We start from the raw sequence: 21894 nt of genomic DNA on the forward strand, positions 1-21894 counted from the left end.
TCCCTTGCCAGAGTAGCCATGTTGCTGAATTAAAATTCCTCTACAATATATAAAGAAAATGAGATGGAGATTTTAGAACTAAAATTTAAGTTATTAAAATAAATAAATAAGTTAACAGACATAACAAATTTAATTAGATAAGGAAAGGACTTAAGAACAAGAAACAATAGAAAATGAGCAATGTGGGGTCACAGCAGTTCCTCTGGTGGCGGCTAGGCAGTGCGGCTCCATGACAGATCTGGCGTTGCACGCATCTCCCACCCCGCGCCACCACGATGCCCAAGAGGAAGGTTAATGCAGATGGAGCTGCAAAAGCTGAGCCTAAGTGCGGCTCTGCAAGGCTGTTGGCCAAGCCTGCCCCTGCCAAGGTAGACAAGAAGCCAAAAAAAGCCCATGGGAAAGGATAAAGTAGCAGACAAAAATGTGCAGATAAAAGGGAAGAGGGGAGCGAAGGGCAAACAGGCTGAAGTGACTGACCAGCAAACTACAGATCTGCCTGCAGAAAATGGAAAGAGGGAAAACCAGAGTCCAGCCTCTGAAGCCAAGTCCAACTAAGCATCCATCACGTCTGTCAGTGGTCCCTGCCTCCCTTCTTGTACAATCCAGAGGAATATTTTTAACAACTATTTTGTAAATGCAAGTTTTCTAGTAGCTCTAGAAACATTTTTAAAAGGTGAGGGAATCCACCTCATCCTATTTTTTAAGTATAAATGGTTTTTTTTCTTAATCATTTGCTGGTTGTTTATTTTTTGATACAACCAGAAATAGCAAGATACTGAGAAGGAGAGGCTGTGACTGTCTCAGGGGTCGCCATAACATTCCATAGAGGGGGATAGTTTTATATCCTACAATACAAAGCATACTAAATGGCAGTTGAGAGACTCAGTTGTGCATTGATGTCTGGAATATTGTCAGTTATAACCGGTCCTGTGTTTCTAGTAGAACCATTTCACAAGAAAGCCAGTCTTTGGTCCTTGCCCTGTCAGAATTGTGATGTCTGTGGTCATGGAAGTCCATTTTCCTAACCGTTGTGATAATACGCCATGAAAGATAGAAATTTTGAGTGGGTTTTGTGTGTGGCATAAAATTGTGAATTGGTGAGACAGTGGATTCTGAGCATTTGGTTATTATGAGAGGTCTTAGGGAAGCTAGCCAAGTTTGAGGCTGGAACATCACTGGAATACGTTCAAGAAAATGTGTAGCTCTTCATTTAAGTACATGAACACAATGTGACTCTTCAGAGTTTGGGTACTTGAACACAATATATGGCTCTTTTTGGGTATGTGTGATAAGAACTGGAATGTCTGTGTGCTCTGCCCCAACAAAAACTGTTGTGAAAGAGTTAAAAAATGAGCAATGTGAACAACATAAAAATATACTAACAAATAATAAACAGACAGGTGGACTTGGAGGACTCTAACAAAAGATACAGCTATTTGAATTAAAGTATTAGAAGGAGAAAAGAAAGTAGAAATAAAAATTTTCTCAAAAAATTAATAATGGTTGCAAACATCCTTAAATGCCATAAAGACATTAACTTACAGATTCAAGAAACTGAGTAATCTCCAAAAAGGGCAAGCTCAAATCCACAAAAACACACATCATAGTAAAACTTCTGAAACTAAAGAAGAAACGTGTTGAAAGAAGCGAGGAACCTACTGTAAGAAACAGCATGTTTCTTATTAGAAACCATAGACACTTTGTCTCCATATTTGCTCCCTTGAGTATTTTTGTCTGGAGCCCATTCCACCTGGGTATCCATCCCATGTAAAGTCTCCAAAGGTAGACACTAATATAGAAGTCAGGAAGTGCATGCTGACAGGAGCCTGATATGGCTGTCTCCTTAGAGGTCTGCCAGAGTCTGACATATTCAGAGGCAGATGCTCACAGCTAACCACTGATCTGATCAAGGGTTCCCAATGGAGAAGTTAGAGAGAAGACTGAAGGAGCTGAAAGGGCTGGTGGCCCCATGAGGAGAGCAACAATACCAACCAGCCAGAGCTCCCAGAGTCTAAACCACCAGACTGGGAGCACATAGGGAGGGATCCATGACTCCATCTGTATATGTAGGGGAGGATGGCCTTGTCAGGCATAGGTGGGAGAGGAATTTCTTGGTCCCATGAAGCTGAACACCAAGTGTGGGGGGAATTCGAGGGTGGGGAGGTGGCAGTAGTGGGGTAGGTGGGGGCACATCCTCATAGAAGCATGAGGAGGGGGGTGGGATAGGAGGTTCCTGGGTGGGGGGGAATGGGGGTAAAGGGATACAATCTGAAATGTAAATATAATATCCAATAGAAAGAAAGAAAGAAAGAAAGAAAGAAAGAAAGAAAGAAAGAAAGAAATTTATTTTTCACACACACACACACACACACAAAGAAACCATAGACACCCACACAACATGGTACATTTAAAAGTGCGGAAATGTGAATATTATTAACCTAAAACCCTACATCCAGAACAAATGTTGATTCAGGAACTGAGTTCATCAAAGCAGTCTTGGATTTAAAAGAGAGTGAGAGAAGTTCATCACTTACATAAGAATGGCTTATGGACAGAGCCTAATCAATACAGAGGTGGATGCTCTCAGCCAACCATTAGACTGAGCACAGGGTCCCCAATAGGATACCCTATAGAGGAGTTAGAGAAGGACTGAAGGAGCTGAATGGGTTTGCAACCCCATAGGAAGAACAACAATATCTACCAACCAGACCCCCACCAGAGCTCCCAGGGACTAAACCACTAAGAAAAGGGTACACATGGAGGTACCCATGGTTCCAGCTGCATATGTAGCAGAGGATTGACTTATCTGGCACCAATGGGAGGAGAGGCCTTTGGTCCAGTGAAGGCTTGATGCCCCATTGTAGGGGAATGCCAGAATGGGGAAGTGGGAGTGCATGTATGGGGAGGTGGTAGTGGGTAGGTGGATAGGGGAGCACCCTCAAAGAAACAGGGAGAAGGGGATGGGATAGGGGGTTTCAGGGGATTAGGAACTGGGAAAGGGGATAACATTTGAAATGTAAATAAAGAAAATATCCGAAAGAAAGAAAGAAAGAAAGAAAGAAAGAAAGAAAGAAAGAAAGAAAGGAAGGAAGGAAGGAAGAAAGGAAGGAAGAAAGAAAGAAAAACTTAGGGAGCCAGGTACAGTGGCACAGATCTTCAATCCAAACACATGGAGACAGAGGCAGGCAAATCTCCATGAACTCAAGACCAGCCCATTCTTGTTCAGAATTTCTTCTTTTTATGTGAAAATCTTTATTGGATATTTTATTTACATTTCAGATGTCATCCCCTTTCCTCTCCCTAGAAAACCCCTATCCCATCCCTACTTTTGCTTTTATACTATTTTTTAATGTTAATCAAAGGCTTTATAAGTTTGGTAATGCTCAATAACAATCAGAAGTGTAACCCAATACCCAACCTAGATATATCAACTATCTTTGACTGGCGGGGACACGCAAACATCCACCTCCATGTCACCTAGCTCCTCCTCTCCTTCTCCTCCTCTCCTTCTCCTCCTCTCCTTCTCCTCCTCTCCTTACTCCTCCCAACTTAGCTCCTGCTACACATCACCCTTTCTGTTAAAATAAAACTTTTCTCTTAGAATACAATTAGAGCATAACTATACCAATTTATGTCAGTAAGATACAAGATAGACCTAATACCCAGTCCATCATTTTGTTGACTAAACAGAACCTTTGTCATCCCTCCTAACTAAAACACTTAATTCTGAACCTGGCTTTTTTTCTTGGCTTTAGAATGAATGTCAGCTGAAAACCATCCTCTCAAACCTTTTCTCTCAAAGTACATGGCCAGGATTGGCTATGAGACTGTAAGTCTTCAACCCAGTCAGAAATCCAGAATGACTGAGTTAACTGAAATTATGGGAAGCACAAAGCATAGCTTCTAAAACTTAGCTAAATTATAGAGATTGCTGAACACCTGGACAGTCCCTATACTACAAAACGTTGGAGCATCTGATCTTCAGCCTTCTGGCCCAGGATCATCTGACAGACCTAGTGATGCAGAATTACTAAGGGCTGATTACTCTGTCTAGGCAGATATAATCAGTCGACTATTCTGCAAGTGTGTCCTTTTCTGGACAGTAATTTGTCTGTAGATGGAAAGAGGCTATTCTTGCCTAGTGGCTGTCACCGCACAACTGGAGTAACTCCAAGGATGCTCAGTTTCCTCTTAGAATCCAAGACAGGAAGCTGTCAGGAGCAGACAGGTCTCTAATCAAAATGGACATTAATACAGAAATGTTTGTAATGTCAATTCTGTGGACTTCTGACGTTTTGAAAACCAACAATTCATGTAAGGCAATCTGGACTCTTGTCTGTTAACTCCTCTCAGCTAAATAAAATATAGAAAACACCCTAATAATAAACTTAGAGCCAGAAATTTGCTATAGGCCCTTAACTCACAGGCTACCATCTCAAATCAGTTTAAAAAGTTAAAGAAGAACTGGGTCTAAGCCTTGTATTCCTAAATGTGTTATACAGGCACAATGCCTATGAGAGTAACAATATTCATCTCACTTTTATATCAATAAGAAGCTGATGCCAATGAAAACCTTAAATTTGAAATCAAAGTAAATTTTGTACCATTTAAGAAATTATAATGTCATCTTAATAATAATTATACATATTTCTACCAATACGTTATGGCTATGCAATAAATTCTACCTAATCCTCCATGTTCCAACAGAACCACTACTTTTCCCTATAAAGACAGCACAATATTAACCACCTTAGTCCCCAAGCCCAGGGAATAGGGGCACAGACTCTTCATTAACTTCTTCAAGTTGATTATGGGTGTTGAGATATTAGAAGAAGGGCAGGGAGAAGAGTAAATTGATAAGCCTTTGACATCGGTGTCTTCACTGCATCCAGCTGCAATTCCAGGACATCAGAGGTTCGAGCAGGTCTGCTCAGCTCACTTGGTGAATAGATACACCAAGGCTGTGTATTCTGCAATATACAATTCTCAAAACAAATTTTAGAATCAAGATAATTTTTTATTTGAACTCTGGAATCTAGTCTTCTGGCAGCCTGCCTCTGTCATGTCTAATCCATATAATTCTGGGAGTTTCTATGAGGGTGTACTACCACCATCCTCCCATTTTCACCTCCCTGCTTTTAAATTCCCCAACACTAGGGAATCCAAACTTTCAGGCACCAAGGCCCTCTACTTCCACTGATGCCTAACCCCTTACCCCATCCCCGATCCTTCAATTATTATGAGGGTATGTTCCCACCATCCTCTCATTAGCACCTCCCTGCTCTTGAAATTCCCCAACACTAGGGAATCCAAACTTTCAGGTACCTAGCCGGTCCACTTCCACTGATGCCTGCAAGGCCACCCTCAACTACCTATACAGGTGGAGCCAGGAGTCCCTCCCATTGTGTTCTCGGTCTGGAGATTTTAGAATGGCTACTTCATCTTGTTTCTTAGGGCCATTTGCTTGAAAAATTGTTTTCCAGCCTTTTATTCTAAGGTAGAGTCTGCCTTTGTCACTGAGGTGGGTTTCCTGTATGCAGCAAAATGCTGGGTCCTGTTTATGTATCCAGTCCATTAGCCTATATGTTTTAATTGGGGGATTGAGTCCATTGATGTTAACAGATGTTAAGTAACAGTAATTGTTGCTTCTTGTTATTTTTGTTATAGAGGTGAAATTATCTTTGCGTGGCTGTCTTCTTTGGATTTGTTGGAAGACGATTACTTTCTTGCTCTTTCTAGGGTATAATTTCCCTCCTTGTATTGAAGCTTTCCTGCTATTATCCTTTGTAATGCAGGGTTTGTGGAAAGATATTGTGTAAATTTGGTTTTGTCGTGGAATATCTTGGTTTCTCCATCTCTGGTAATTGAGAGTTTTGCTGGGTATAGTAGCCTGGGCTGGCATTTGTGTTCTCTTAAGATCTGTATGACACCTGTTCAGCATCTTCTAGCTTTTATAGTATCTGGTGAGAAGTCTGGTGTAATTCTGATAGGTCTGCCTTTATGTTACTTGGCCTTTTTCCCTTACTGCATTTAATATTCTTTCTTTGTTTTGTGCACTTGGTGTTTTGATTATTATGTGACTGGAGGTATTTCTTTTCTGGTCTAGTCTATTTGGCATTCTATAGGCTTCTTGTATGTTTATGGGCATCTTGTTCTTTAGATTAGGGAAGTTTTCTTCTATAATTTTGTTGAAGATATTTATTGGCCCTTTAACTTGGGAATCTTCAGTCTCATCTATACCTATTATCCTTAGGTTTGGTCTCCTCATTGTGTCCTGGATTTCCTGGACATTTTGTGTTAAGAACTTTTTGCATTTTGTGTTTTCTTTGACAGTTGTGTCAATATTTTCTATGGTATCTTCTGCACCTGAGATTCTCTCTTTTATCTCTTGTATTCTGTTGGTGATACTTGCATCTGTGACTCCTGATTTCTTTCCTAGGTTTTCTATCTCCAGGGTAGTCTCCCTTTGTGATTTCTTAATTGTTTCTACTTTCATTTTTATGTCCTGGATGGTTTTGTTCAATTCCTTCACCTGTTTGGTTGTGTTCTCTTGTAATTCTTTAAGGGATTTTTGTGTTTCCTCTTTAAGGGCTTCTACCTGTTTACCTGTGTTCTCCTCAAATTCTTTGAGAGTGTTATTTATGTCCTTCTTAAAGTCCTCTATCATCATCATTAGAAGTGATTTTAAATCTGAATCTTGCTTTCCTGGTGATATGGGGAATTCAGGACTTTCTTGTGTGGGAGAACTAGGTTCTAATGATGCCAAGTACCCTGGGTTGCTGATGCTTATGTTCTTGTGCTTGCCTTTTGCCATCTGGATCTCCTTAGTTCTACCTGCCCTGTCTCTGACTGGAGCCTGTCTTTCCTATTATCTTGGTTTTATCAGAACTGTGTGGGGTGGGTGTTACTACTGGGGTAAGAACTGAGGCCCAAAATCTGCTCAGTGCTCCCGGCCAGGAGTGACTTCCTGGGTCCTAGTGGGTCCCAGTTACTCCCTGTTTGGAGCGGGCTTTGCTGTCTGGTTACCTAAGATAATGCCAGGGTTAGAGCACCTGGGAACCCCGCTTCCTCTCGGTTCTTAGAGATTGGGGGCAAATCTGCTGCCTGGGATCTGCTCAGTGCTCAGGCCCAGACCAGAAGGCTTGTTCAGGATTTCAAGCCAGCCAAAGCAACATGGTGAAACCCTTTCTCAAAGGAAAACCAGAAGGAAAAACAAGCAAACAAACAAAGAAAATCAATACAAAAATTAAGAATGTCTAAAGGAACATCACAAGAAAGAAAATCAAAAAGGAAACAATACATAGAAAACAAAAACATGTTAATTTATATTCATACTCTTTTGTATTTTCTAAATTATTTTCTATATTATGTTTTATGGTTTGAGGGTAAATTATAACTCTACTTGATATGGTTCTGAGTATATATAGAGAAAATATTTATAACATTGTTGAGTATTGGTGTTTGCTGGTAGGACACTGACTGCTCCATAAGCCTGTTTTGGCTTGCATTGGTTTGGGGCCTGGAGCTGGCCCCTGTTCCCATTTCCCTGATTATAGGAAAGGGTGTTACCTTGTGCATCTTGTTTAGACCTACAATCACTAGCCCAATGCCTTCCACGTTTGCAATGTGGGCAGAGTCCAGGATATTTTCTGGGCTGTCTATGAATTAACTCATTTTCTACCCTGAAATCTCTTGCAAAGTGTCCAGGCTTACCACATTTAAAACATGCCTTTCTGTCTTTACTTGCCAAAAAATCTCTTATTGATTTTCCTTGCATAGCAGCTGCCATAGCTAAGCCCTGTTGGTAAGAGGGACCTATGTCAGAACAGAGTCTGATATACCCCGTAAGGTCTGTCTTTTTCCTATAAGGTCTAATGGCTGCTTGGCAGGCAGGATTAGCATTTTCATATGCAAGTTGTTTCACATAGTCTACACCTGCCTCTGCATTACCAAAAATCCTCCCTGCTGTTGTCATTAATCGATGAACAAAGTCAGAAAATCGTTCATCAGGCCCTTGCCTGACTGTTGTTAAAGATGCACCAGGGTCTCCCTTTACCGGAAGTTTACGCCAAGCCTTCATGGCTGCATTTTGAATTTGAGCAAATAAACCTGGGTCATATTGCATCTGGTTATCACTAGAAGCAAATTGCCCTTCTCCTACTAAGGCATCAAAGGACCAACCATTGCCTGCCTGAATATTTCTCCTAGCTGTTTCTTTGCAATTCTCATGATACTCTGATTTCCAAATTAAATAGTCTCCACCACTAAGAACTGCTCTCGCTAGCGTATTCCAATCACTAGGAGTTAGCCACTCCTCTGCGGCAGAGTCTAAAATTGGAAGAGTAAAAGGAGCAGTGGCACCGTATTGAGATACTGCATTTTTTAATTCCTTAATAATTTGAAAATTAAAACCTGTGTGATGTCTCCAAGCAACTCCTTGATTGTCTCTAGTCTCGGATACAGGGAAAGCCTCAGCCTTTCCCTCCTCTGGCTGATCTGTGGCTAATCTTAAGCTAGGTGATAGGGACTGCCTTTGGATTCCTGGTTGAGGAATGCAAGGAGCCAGGGATTTTCACAGTTTACCTCTTGAGACATCTTTCCTGTCTTTAATTTTTGTAGCTGATTAATTAAGTCCTGATACTCTTTTTCTAACTCTATTTGTTGTTTAGGAACAGATACTTTTTCCTGTAACTCCCTTATGGGATCTATAACCACCATCTCCATTGGGGGAGCACTTGGAGGTGGAGACACATAGGGAGGGGGCATTTCAGTGTCATAAAATTTGACTTCCTCTTTCTCTTGGTCAGCACAATCTGGCTCTGACAAATTGTCACCAACCTTTGGTTGTATTTTGGATTCTAACTTATGCTTCCTTTTATTTTGAACAAAAAAGACAGCATTCAAGAACAAAAGCAGAAATTTAACACATGTGAGCAGCAAACAACAAAACCAAAACAGAGAGTTGAATTCAGGTTGACTAATTTCTTGTCCCATTTTCCTTACCTTTCTCGATGTGGCAGATTCCTGCAACAATCAACAGATCCTTCTTCCGGTAACGTCCCTCACTGGATCTCTCATTCTTGCTGCCCCACGTTCGGGCACCAAAATAATGTTAGGGTCCACACTAGTCCCTAGCCAAAAATGTCGTGGCCCAAGCAAAATGTTGAGGCCTGGGCCGACCCACGTTTGGTCGGCCACTGTATCCTGGCCCAAGCTGTTGCTCCAGTCCACGGGTCGGGGTTCAGCAAGAGCAAAAGTGAGGACAGACTCGAAGAATGCAGACCAGACAGAGTGTAATTCAATCCCGTTTATTCTTCAGTCTAAGTCCTAAGTCTTGAGTTCCTAGTGCCTAGTCCCAAGCTCCTAGTCCCTTCAAGTTCCAAGAACTTCTTCCAAGTTCTCTTCTAAGTGCCTGCTACCTGTCTTCTCTCTGCTGTGTCTGGTTCTCTCCTCTGTGTCTCCCTAATGTCTGATGTGTCTGATTCTCTCTAGAGCCAAGTATCTTCTACCTAATGTCTGATGTGTCTGATTCTCTACTGTCTGCCTCTGCCTTTTATATGTCTTACTTCTAAGCCACGCCTCTAAGTTACACCTTTAATCATGCCCTTAGGTCTTGTCTCTAACACTGATCTCTATACTTCTAAGTCATACTCTTAAGTCACACACCTTTAATCTCACACACCTTTAATCTCAAGGTATCTAAACCAAGATTATCGGAGTGTGCTCAGCTGTTGTAGGCTATTGTAATCCAAGTCACATGTCAGGGTATATGGCTCAAGATGGCTGCAAAGCTGATAGCCGCTTTCTGCTAAAAGTCGGCTCCCAACATAACATATTATATGTATTAAAGGGGGCAAAATTCCTATGATTAGACTGGTAAATGTTGCACTGGCACCAGTAGACTGATGAATTATGTATATATGATTTAATAATAAATGCATGCATCAAAATACTATGTAAAGAAAGGTACTAAAAACTATATTTGAGTCAAAATTGTAAAAATACAGAATAAATTGAAGAGTTAAACACTCCCTAGGATATCAATAACACCAAACATAAATGATCTAAACATACGAATAAAAAGATTAAAATTGAAGAAGTGATTTAAGAATATGACCTTATAACCCTATTCTATGCTTTATGTAAGAAACTCACTTCCACTATAATGTTACAAATATGTTGGAAATAAACTTAGAAACATGTATTCATACATGTATATGAACATATATATTTTATGGAAACATCTACAAAATATGGTAGGAATCATATCAGATACAGTAAATACATTAAAAATAAAATTGCCAGAGACGGGCTGGGAAGTGATCATCAAATAAATAAATTATCAGGAAGAAATAGCAATCTAAGTGTATACTCAACAACAGAGCTGAAAAAGAGAAAAAAACTAAAGGACTTCTTGTTATAAAAATAGATAAATCCACAATTATAATTGAATAGTTCAAAATTCAGCCCTTAGCAATTAATAGAACTAGATAGAAAATCCATTATGTTCTAAAATTGAACAATATAATTACCCAACATGATCTAATGGACAGATATAGAAACATGTACCCAAAGAGGGCTGAATGTACATACTTTTCAAATGCTTTTGGAACATCTCACCATAGACCATATCCTAAGTCATAAAACAAAGAATCTATGCAATACCAAATATATTCTTCAACCAAAATAGAATCAAACAAAAAATAAGTAATAGAAAATTAAAAGGAAATTTTCTAAGCACTTAGAAATAAACGACACATTTCCACAAAAATTCATGAATCAATAAAAAAAACTTAAGAGGGATTAAAGGGCTTTGAAATATAGAAAGAACACACCAAAATTAGGGGCATATCTTAGTAAATTTATGGCACTAACTATTTAAAAAAAGAAATGTCTCAAATCAATAATGTATGGTCTCACTCCTTGAATGTAGAAAAAGAGAAAATAAGGTCCAAAGCAAGAAAGAAAACAGATATACTAATAACCAGAAGTCCATAAAATTGAAAAGAGAAATAACAAACTCAGTAAAATGGAGAGCTGGGACTTTTAAAAGATCAATAAAATTCATAAACATCAAGAAATGCTGACACAGCTAAAAGGAAAACACACACATTTACATACCAAGAATAAGATGGATAGCATTGCACGGGGGAAATCTCACAAGACCCCACATGTAGACAAACAACTGCAAACAACTAATCTTTGCTAGGAGACAGAAAATTAGTCTTTCCCTGGCATGAGACCTCTAATTGGTTATCCAATACCAAGTTGTCAATCCTAAAATCATATACACAAAAATAAACCCAATGGGAGAAGTTGAAGGGAGGAAAGCAAGAGAGGAAATGACGTGATTAAATTTCAAACAAAATTTAAAACATATAAAATTTCCAGAAGCTTTAAAATGTAATCCAGGAGGCCAGAGAAATGGCTCAGAAGTTAAGAGCACTGACTGTTCTTCCAGAGGTCCTGAGTTCAATTCCCAGCAATCTCATACTGGCTCACAACCATCTCTAATGAGATTTGTTGCCCTCTTCTGGCCACGCAGGCAGAACATTGTATATATAATAAATAAACAAATCTTTTTTAAAATGTAAACCAATGTTTCTATTGAATGGTAAATAAACCAAAAATAGCTAAAATATTTTTATTGATTGATTTTGATATTTGACAATTTTATTCACATACATAATGTATTATCTCTCCTATACCTCCTCTGATCTCCCCTCCCATCCCTATCAACCCCAACCCTTCATACCTATACCAGTCCCCTTCCTAGAATCATGACTTTGGGTTGCTTTTGTAGCATATTTTGTTGAACCAGGGCCATTTGTGTGATTACTGAACTGCAGTATCCATTGATTAAACCTTATGACATCACCAATGGTTATACAACTAAAAGCAATGATTGCCCCCTTTCCCTGAATTCATCAGTAGCAAATAGTTCATCATTGACAAGTAGGGACTTCTGTGGCCCCACTCCACCTACACTCAACTGTTGACATCACATTTTTATGAAAACCCAGGGCAGGCATCTGAAGCTGCTGTGAGTTCATGATTGTAATGGAAGAGTCTAGCCCAGAAAATGACATTTTATATCTCTTCTCTCTTCCAGATTCTTTCTCTTCCATCTTCGAATGGAAGAGAATCTTATGGGACCTAGTAGAAAATTTCTTGTTTAGGACTGAACACTTGCTCATCACTTATTCACTTCATCTTCTACAGCCATGGGCCTGTGCATTCACCACTATTCACTGGAAAGAGAGTCTTCTCTGACTAGTGCAGAGAATAGTGTTTGTCTATGAGTATAAGCAAATATTTAGAAGGCAGGTTGACATTTTGTTAATTTTTCTAAACAACAGCCGTAGGCTTATCCCTAAGGCCTCCCACCATGGATTTTGAACAGGTTTACATTACAGGTCATGTATTTACTTCTGTGAGAAAGGTTCCAAACCCAGAGAGGTTGATAAACCCCTCTCCACCAAAATATTTTTTAAAGAAAGTTGCAGCAAGAAGAGAAGTCAGTTTGCCGCATTTCAAAACTCACTATAAGCTATAGTTAGTTATAAAGACTGTGTGTGGCACTGGCATAGGGAGAAGTACATAAATCAATGTGATTTAAAAAAAGAAACCACAAGTAGTCTCTCTCTCTCTCTCTCTCTCTCTCTCTCTCTCTCTCTCTCTCTCTCTCTCTCTGTCTTACACACACACACACACATACACACACAAAGCTGATGTTTAAAAAAAACAATTAAAATGACTCAACAAGAAAAAGCAACTTCACACCCACAGTCAAAATATGACCCAGTATCTGAATCTTACATTTATACAAAAAGAAAATTCAGTATTGATCATGACCTTAAATAAACATAAAACCAGGAACCCTTTAAGAACACAAAAGAAACTATTACAACTAAGATAGATAAAAGGACAATTCACAGAAGAAAAGCTGAAGTGTTGGACTTCAACTAATTCAGAACTCTCTGTGAATGTCCCTTCTACAAAAATGCAAAAGTGTAACTACAGAACCAGAGAAAACATTTACAAAGTACAATCTCTCAAAAGTCGAAGATGAAAATCACATCCAGCATATCTCCCTGTTCTTTATGTTGTTCCTCTGGAATTTTATCCTTGGCATTTTCTATACCCTATATACTACATACATTCACACACATACACATGCATACACACACACTAAGCCATTGTGCTAAGTTTGGCTAATTTTTAAAAGTTTTATTATGACAAAATACAAATACCACAATCTTTATTATTCTAACATCTCTTAAATGTGGTCTTTTTAAAAATAAATAGCTCTTTAATAATTTTATGTTATGTGTTTTTATCATATTCAGTCCCTTCTCCAACTTCTCTGAGATCCACTCCCCCTTTCCCTATCCACCCAAATTTGTATGCCCTTTATTGTAATGCCCATCAAGTCCAACACATATTGGCCATTCATTCTTGTATGCACCATCTTCCACTGGGGTATGATCTACTTACTGGGGTCTACACCAGTGTTTCTCAACCTTTGGGGGTTAAATGACCTTTTCACTGGGGTCAAATATTAAATATTCTATTTACATTATAATTCATGACAATAGAAAAGTACAGTTAAGAAGTAGTGATGAAATAATTTTATGTAGGAAGTTTGAGAACCACTTGTCTATACTCTTAAAAAAAAGAAAACTAATTCCCTCTCTCCTTGCATTTCTCAGTTGATGCCATTGGCTGCTTTACTAAGGATGGGACTACGTGCCTACCTCCTTCTCCATGTTAGTATTTGGTCTGGCTTGATCTTACATAGATCTTGTGCTTGATATCACTCAACAGCTGTACTTTCCATTTCTACAATTTCCATGAGAGCTCATATCCTGTCCAGGATTGGTGCTATCACATTTTTCACTCATCTACTCCATTAACCTACTTTTCCTAGGAGCAGAAATAACATTCAACATTGTGTCTACATGCTTTTAAAAGCACCTGATACAGGATAGTCCAATAATTAAACAGTATTTTTGAATAAAGACAATCTTCATTGGACTGATGCCCAAGACTCTTGCAACACAAACAGTTAAAAATACCACAATATAACTTTTGACTGGAGAGTTCATGAAAGTTGGCAGTAATTAACAAATAACAATTAATTGTTACTTTAACTGTTGAATAAGTAACTAAATTGCTCTCCTTCAATCTCTGAAAAAATACCCTACAAATATCCTATGTCCATTACTGCTAATGTTCTCCTCAATCATCTTTCATAGTATTATAGATTTTAAGAATACCTCTAGCAGATGTTCTGGCTTTTATTGAAAACTCTCAGATCCAAATATCTAACCCTCACCCACCAAGTTAAATACTAAAAATCCTCTTGAAAACTTCCCAGCTCCAATAGCCAAAAAATGTAAGTGATTATTATCTCTCCTGATATACTCACACCTTAGATTATGTGATATCTATCCAATTTTGTCTTGTTTTGTAGGCTTTGTATACATATCTTTTATCATTTTTCTGGCTATTATCTTCTTCAGAGCAAAAGAACATATCTTTTTTTCTGACCTTTGGGTACTTTCCTAAATCCCAAACTTAGCAGGTACTTAATGCATGCTTTAAAAGAATATTAAACAAAATCAGATTAGAGGATGCATTTCAACTAATTAAAAATGCACTTGGCATTGATTATTATCCCCAAAGCCAACGGCTTTGTGAATTTGAAAAAATATGAGTTATCTATGGTAATAATTAGGTATTAATTATCCTGATGGTGATTCCCATCTATAAATATTAACATAGAGAGGGGATTTTCAAAGTCACTGAGAGAAATATATACTCCAGTTTCCATTTCTAAAACTTAAGCCACAGAAACCATTTCCATATGGCTTGTTTGGAGAGTGAAGGGATTGCTTCAGCTCCCAACTAAAACTATATTGGCAACTCAGAAGTATCTCTTCAAACTCTGAGTAGGTCCCCTGGAGCCCTTCTGAGATAAAGAGCTAAAATTTAATTTGCCATTGTGTAACCCAGTCACGGAAAGCAGGAAGGAGCTCACGTTTTCATCCCCTTCATAGTAGACATTTAATTATATGATAATTACTTACAGCTTGCTGCTCAGCTTCTACTTTTATGAAATGTAAATTACACTTCACTCAAAAGTGCAAGACGAGCATTTAAAATACTCCACTAAATGGGTTTTAAGGAATTTTTTGACATTTTCCCCCAGGTCAAGCATTAGAATGCAATATACCTTTGAAGCACACTTTCATTTAGGTACCTGGAAGTTGGTTATTTAATGAATACCTGAAGACAGAAAAACTTCCAAGAGGGAAAAAAAGAACATAGTGAGTTCTAAACAATCTCAATGGCTTCAATAAAGCCAAAGCCTGGCTATCAGAGTAAGTGAAATATTTTATCGACTATGCCTACAGGTAGACTCATTAACTCAGTTTTACTGGAAAGGCTAAAGAAAGTTATGATAATTATAACACTAATATCATTAGGGGTCTAGAGAGAAGACTCGGTGGTTTGGAGTACTTGCTGATCTTGCTAAGGACAGGAATTTGATTCCCAGCATCCATATGATGGTTCAAATCACCTGTAGCGCCAGCTCCAGGGGATCTTCTACTGTCTTCTAACTTCCTTGAGTACCTGCACACATGTGTACATATACACATGACTGGAGGGTGGCAAACACACAGACACATAAACAAAAATAAGTCTTTTTAAAAGATGAAATTATTTGAATGACTATGGTTAGAAATAACTGTCGAGTGTTTCTTATTATACTTCTATAGCATTATAGTAGTACTATTTCCTCTGATATTAAAAATTATGGACCTCTAACAGAAGTCACCAGACTAGGAAAATCATTCCTTTTCCACTACTACATTATGCAGTGTAAGCTTTCCATTACTGTGAAAAACTAACGAGGAGCAATCAAAGGAAAAAGTTTATTGTGGCTCAGAGATTTCAGTTCTTAGTTACCTGAGTTCATGATGCAGTGACTGAGGTAATAGAGAGTGTCATTGCAGATAACCATGGCAGAGCAAAGCTGTTCACTTTAGAGCAACCAGGAAACTGAGACAGCTCGCTTTATAACAAAGCCCTCCACCAGTTCCTTAAGTTTTGAATCCATCTATGGACTGATTCATTGACTAAGCAAGAACCCCCATGATCTTAGCCTCCCAAGGACTTCACATAAAAACACTGCTCTGTTGAGAACAAGACATTTAACATATAAGATTGGGGGTGGGAATGTTGAAGGGCTTAAATTGTAAACAATGCTTAAGTACAAAATCGTGGCACAGGGACTCAAAGGCAAAAGTTGGCTCAAAGCAATTAGGAAGCAGTCACCTTACCTTTCCTGATTTGCATTCAGAGGCTTTGCCATTATTTATTATCAGCTCAAAATGTAAGAAATAATCAGTTTCATACTCCAAAACAGATGTCTCTCATGGCTCATCCAGGGTCTGTAAAGGGAAACTTTAAATAAAAACGTGGAAATAAATGTGAACCAGGAGGGAGGGATGACAAATATCAAGGTAGAAATGAAATGTAGAGAAATTTAAGAATATCATTTGCTATAGTTCAATTAAGAAATAGAAAATCCTGCCTGGCTACAGTAGGTGGCTACTGCAGGCTCCACATCCCCCACTGCTAGGAGTCTCAGCCAGAGTCACCCCCATAGACTCTCTGGAGCCTCCCCCACGCCAGGTCTCTAGCACTAGCACGTCCTAGAGATATTACCCTCTTGCCCACCACCAATTTCTGTTCTCTCTCCCTGCTCTCTGCATACCTGACCCCTGTCCCATGTCCATTCCCATCCATTCTCTGACCAAGTCCCTTCCTTCCACCTCTGAAATCCATTTCATTTCCCCTTCTGAGAGGGACTCAAGCACCCTTCCTTGGGACCTCCTTATTATTTGGCTTCTTTGGGTCCTCAGACTCCAGCTTGGTCATCCTGCACTTGAAGGCTAACATCTACTTATAAGTGAGTACATACCATGCATGTCCTTTGGGGTCTGGGTTATCTTACTAGGGATGATATTTTCTAGTTCCATCCACTTGCCTGCTAATTTCATGACATCCTTATTTTTAATAGCTATATAATATTCCATTGTGAAAATGAACCACATTTCTGTATCTATTCTTCAGTTAAGAGACATCTGGGTTGTTTTCAGTTTCTGGCTATTATGAATAAAACTGCTATGAATACAGTTGAGCAAATGTCTTTGTAGGACATTGAAGCATCTTTTGGGTATATTCCCTGGAGTGGTATATCTAAGTCTTGAGATAGTATTCCCAGTTTTCCAAGAAACTGTCAAATTGATTTCCAGAATGGTTGTGTAAGTTTGCATCCCCACCAACAGTGGAGGAATGGTCTCTTTGCTCCCACGTCCTCGCCAGTATGTGCTGTCCCTTGAGGTTTTAATCCTAGCTATTCTAATGGGTATAAGGTGGACTCTCAACAGCAGCTCACCCACAAAACCTTGGACCCAAAATGTGTCAGCCTGCAAGAAGTATAGGAACAAAGAGACTGAAGAAACTGCCAGCCAACTGCTGGCCTAAATTGAGACCCATCCCATGGGCAAGTACCAATCACTGACACTGCTAATGATACTCTGTTATGCTTGTAGACAGGAGCCTAGCAGAACTACCCTCTGAGAGGACTGACTCAAACAGATGCAGACAACCACAGCCAAACACTAGATAGAGCTCAGCAGTCTTGTGGAAGAGTTGGGGGTTGGGGGGGGGGAATTGAGGAACCCAAAGAGGATAGAAACTCCTCAGGAAGACCAACAGAGTCAACTAACCTGGACCCTTGAGGGCTCCCAGAGACTGAACCACCAATGAAACATAGAAGGGCTTGACTTAGGCTCCACCGCACATTTGTGGCAAATGTACAACTTGGTCTTCATGTGGGTCTCCCAACAATTGGAGCAGGGGCTGTCCCTGACTCTGTTGCCTGCCTGTGGATCCTGTTCTCCTAGTTGAGCCACCTTGTCTGGCCGTGGTGAGAGAGGCTTTGCCTAGTCCTTTCAGTAACTTGGTGGGGGGGGGGGGAATACCCAGAGGGGGGGCTCCACCCTTTCAGAGGAGAGGGTGAGGGGAAATTGGTGAAGGAGCTGTTTGAGGAGGGACTGAGAGGAAGTGAGCTGATATTGGGATGTAAAGTGAATATACATACATAAATATAAATGGAAAAGAAAATAAATAGAAAATCCAGCTTATCTATCACTGATCAAAATTACTTACCTTATCACTGCATAATTTTTTTATTTTCTAAGCATTCTCACATAAAATTTTAATAAGTTAGAGTTACAGAGAACATTAAAAGGCAACCAGATTAATTGTCTTATATTCTCATTTATTTAGTAAATGTTTATTAAAGCATAACAAAGTAAAGAAAAGATGCATCTGAATTGTGCACACTTATACAGTGAGCACAGCAGCATGCCACCACCATGATTAAAGCTCAGACTATGATCGAGTACCTCCAAAGCCTTTCATGTGCTTCTACTCTGTTGCTGTTTGTATTGCCTGTGTCCAAACTTGCTATGAATGGATTATAGTTTTTGTTTGGCGAATTTCTCAACCTGATATCCAGGAAATTTGTTGATGTCAGAGTATTTTGCTTTTTCAGTGTTTACAATATTCCATTGCACAAATATGTCACAATATATTATTCACGTGTGTGAATGGTTCTGTTGCCTTTAGAATGGTGCTACTAAAAACCAGAGTGTTCAAGTAGGGGAGGAACTGATGCAAAGAGCATGGAAGAATGTCGGATACGGTTTTGCTCTTTTTTCCATTGCTCACTTGCTCTTTTATTCAATCCAGAACCATTAGGCCAGTTATGGCACCACCAACATAAACATGAATCAAGAAAATAACAACAATCTTTGCCAATGTGGTTTCCTCTTTCCAGATGACCCTAGATTGTGTCAAGTTGACAAAACAACTAATTTACATACATTCTTTGGGATATAAGTCCTAAAGTAGTATAGCAAGATATTTTGATACCCTAGTAAGTCTACCATGACACAGAGCAAACTGCATATCCACAAGTATTTGGGCAACACAAATTGAATTCAATGTATTCAAAAGAGAAAGAATGTGAAGTTGGGTGGGTAAGAAAGTAGCAATAGATCTGGGGGGAGTTGAGAGAGAAGATTGAAAGTGCTCAAAGTACATTGTCTAAATTCCCCAAAATTAACAAAAGTATTATTAGATAAAACAAAAAAAAATCAGGATTTCTATACTTTAAGAAAATCAAGGCTTTGCATTTTTACTTCATATTTTATTGAATCAAAATATACTATGAAATATTATTTAGGACTTTGGGTAAAACTGGGAAGTAATTATTAAGTCTGATATGGTATGCTCTTAATTTATTTATTCTTTTTAATTCAAACTTAATATTCTGCTGATGACAAATTTTAAAAAGTGGATTAAAATAAAATAGCACAGAATAAAAAGAATAAAACATTACATATAAACTTTAGCTCTTAAAATACAATATTTGAGATCCTGTGAGTTTCTTCCTGCTGTGAACATCCGAGTTCTGGCCTCTGTCTCCTGGCCACTCCCTTGAACCATGGGCCTGAAGCAGCAATCTGTGATCCTGCCTCAGCCCAAAAAACCCAGACCGGCTGCTCCTCCTAAGCTGGAGGACAAGTCAGTCTCCCCTGGCCTGCCAAAGGGAGAAAAATAACAGCAAGAAGCAATTGAACATATTGATGAAGTACAAAATGAAATAGACAGACTTAATAAACAAGCCAGTGAGGAAAATTTGAAAGTAGAACAAAAATATAATGAACTCTGCCAACCATTTCTCAGAAGAGGTCAGAATTGATCGCCAAAATCCCAAATTTTTAGGTAACATTTGTCAACCATCCACAAGTGTCTTCACTGCTTGGGGAGAAAGACGAGGAGGCTCTGCATTATTTGACCAGAGTTGAAGTGACAGAATTTGAAGACATTAAGTCAGGTTATGGAATAGATTTTTATTTTGATGAAAATCCTTACTTTGAAAATAAAGTTCTTTTCAAAGAATTTCATCTGAATGAGGGTGGTGACCCATCTTCAAAGTCCACCAAAATCAAATGGAAATCTAGAAAGGATTTAACAAAACACTCAAGTCAAATACAGAATAAGGCCAGCACAAAGAGGCAGCATGATGAGACAGAGAGCTTCTTTACCTGGTTTACTGACCATTCTGACACAGGTGCTGATGAGTTAGGAGAGGTCATCAAAGATGATATTTGGCCAAATCCCTTGCAGTACTATTTGGTTCCCAATATGGATGATGAAAAGGCGGATGATGATAGTGGTGGTGGTGGTGGTGACTATAATGATGGCAACGACAACAACAAAGAGGAGGAGAAAGAGTTGGAAGATATTGATGAAGGAGAGAAGGATGAAGGTGAAAAAGATGATTACGAGGATGAAGGAGAGGAAGGAGAGGAGGATGAAGCAAGGATGACTAGCACAGAAGATTAATAGATTCCAAACTTAATTTTTATTTTCTTTTTATTTTCTAATTTTCTCCAGTCCCTGGGAGCAAGTTGCAGTCCTTTCTTCCCTGTCCCTCTGTTCTCAGTCACCCTGTTTTTGAGGTCTCAATATCATGGTTCTCAACTAATTTGGCGAAAAATATCTTGAGCAAAATACAACAGGAAAAGAATCTCCACATTTCTGTCCTAAATTCATTTTTTATCCTTTCTTGTCTCAAAAACTTGTGGATTCAACACCACCACCATGATCTGTGGGAAAAAAGAAAAGCCCTCAAGTTCCCTTGGCTATGCTGGAGGCTAGACGGTGCTAGGCCCCTGTGTAGTAGTGCATAGAAGTCTAGCTTTTTTTCTCTGTATAGATTCTCTGTCTACTGTGTCTCTATGTGAATACAGACAGTTAGCATTTACCAACATGAATCTGTCTACTTTTGTTTAATAAAAAGAAAAAGGGGGTATAGATCAGGTGAGCAAGGGAAGTCTTTGGGGTGGTAAGTAGGCATCTGACATGGTTTCCTTCTCCTTTGGCATGTTTAATTGTGATGTTTAACAGACATCCTTGCAGTTTAAGGTGACACTTTTAAAATAAAATTCTCTCCTGACAATGACTTGAGCCCTGCCACTCAATGGGAGAATCAGCAGAACCTGGATGGTTTTATTTGTTGTTGACATTCTCTGTTGTGACTTTATTTTTAATTTTTTTCTTTTTTCCTTTTATTTTTTGGTTTTCACTGGAAGGAAGAAGCTGCTCATTTTAAATGATGAAGTGTACAAGTTGCTTTGTTAGAATAAAATCAATGTATACACAAAGGAAAAATAAAATACAGTGTTTATTCTTCAACTTTCTAATGATTCCATTGGCCTCTTTTAGAGAAGTCATTCCCTTATGGTATGTCTTTTGTTTTTATGTTTTATTTCATTGTTGAACTGGACTAACCTTGAAACTTTCGTTTGATTTCTCTATGCTTATTTACTTATCAGTTGAATAAATATAATATGAATATAAAAATAGTGTTTTGAACACTTGCATTTGCTTTGGTATACATATGTGTGAATTGCTATTGAGAATATACATAGAAAAAGATGTAAAATTCACTGAGTACATAAATATTTGACTTAGACACTGCCAAACTTTCTACATTTTTCAGTTCACATTGCAATGGATAATGTATCAGAGTTCCACTAGCTTTCTATATAATTTCAACAGTCATTTGTGCTGTTGGCTTCTTTTATGTAGTAGGTGTCCTAATCAGTACATAGTGGTACTATGTTGTGCTCTTAATTTTTATTTCCCTGATACCTAATTATGCTATTGACCATTTCAATATCTTATTTGGTGAAATGCCTATCTTGGTCTTTAAATATTTTTAATTTGGATCATCTGTTATTA

At 38.7% G+C, this 21894-nt stretch overlaps 2 pseudogenes; both read left to right on the forward strand.

Moving 5' to 3' along the window:
- Positions 1–253: 253 nt before the first annotated feature.
- LOC117695365 (non-histone chromosomal protein HMG-14 pseudogene) lies at positions 254–679 on the forward strand (annotated as a pseudogene).
- Positions 680–19588: 18909 nt separating this feature from the next.
- LOC117695122 (protein SET-like) lies at positions 19589–20493 on the forward strand (annotated as a pseudogene).
- Positions 20494–21894: the final 1401 nt, after the last annotated feature.

Source organism: Arvicanthis niloticus, chromosome X, assembly GCF_011762505.2.
Source record: "Arvicanthis niloticus isolate mArvNil1 chromosome X, mArvNil1.pat.X, whole genome shotgun sequence".
Lineage (NCBI taxonomy): Eukaryota > Metazoa > Chordata > Mammalia > Rodentia > Muridae > Arvicanthis > Arvicanthis niloticus.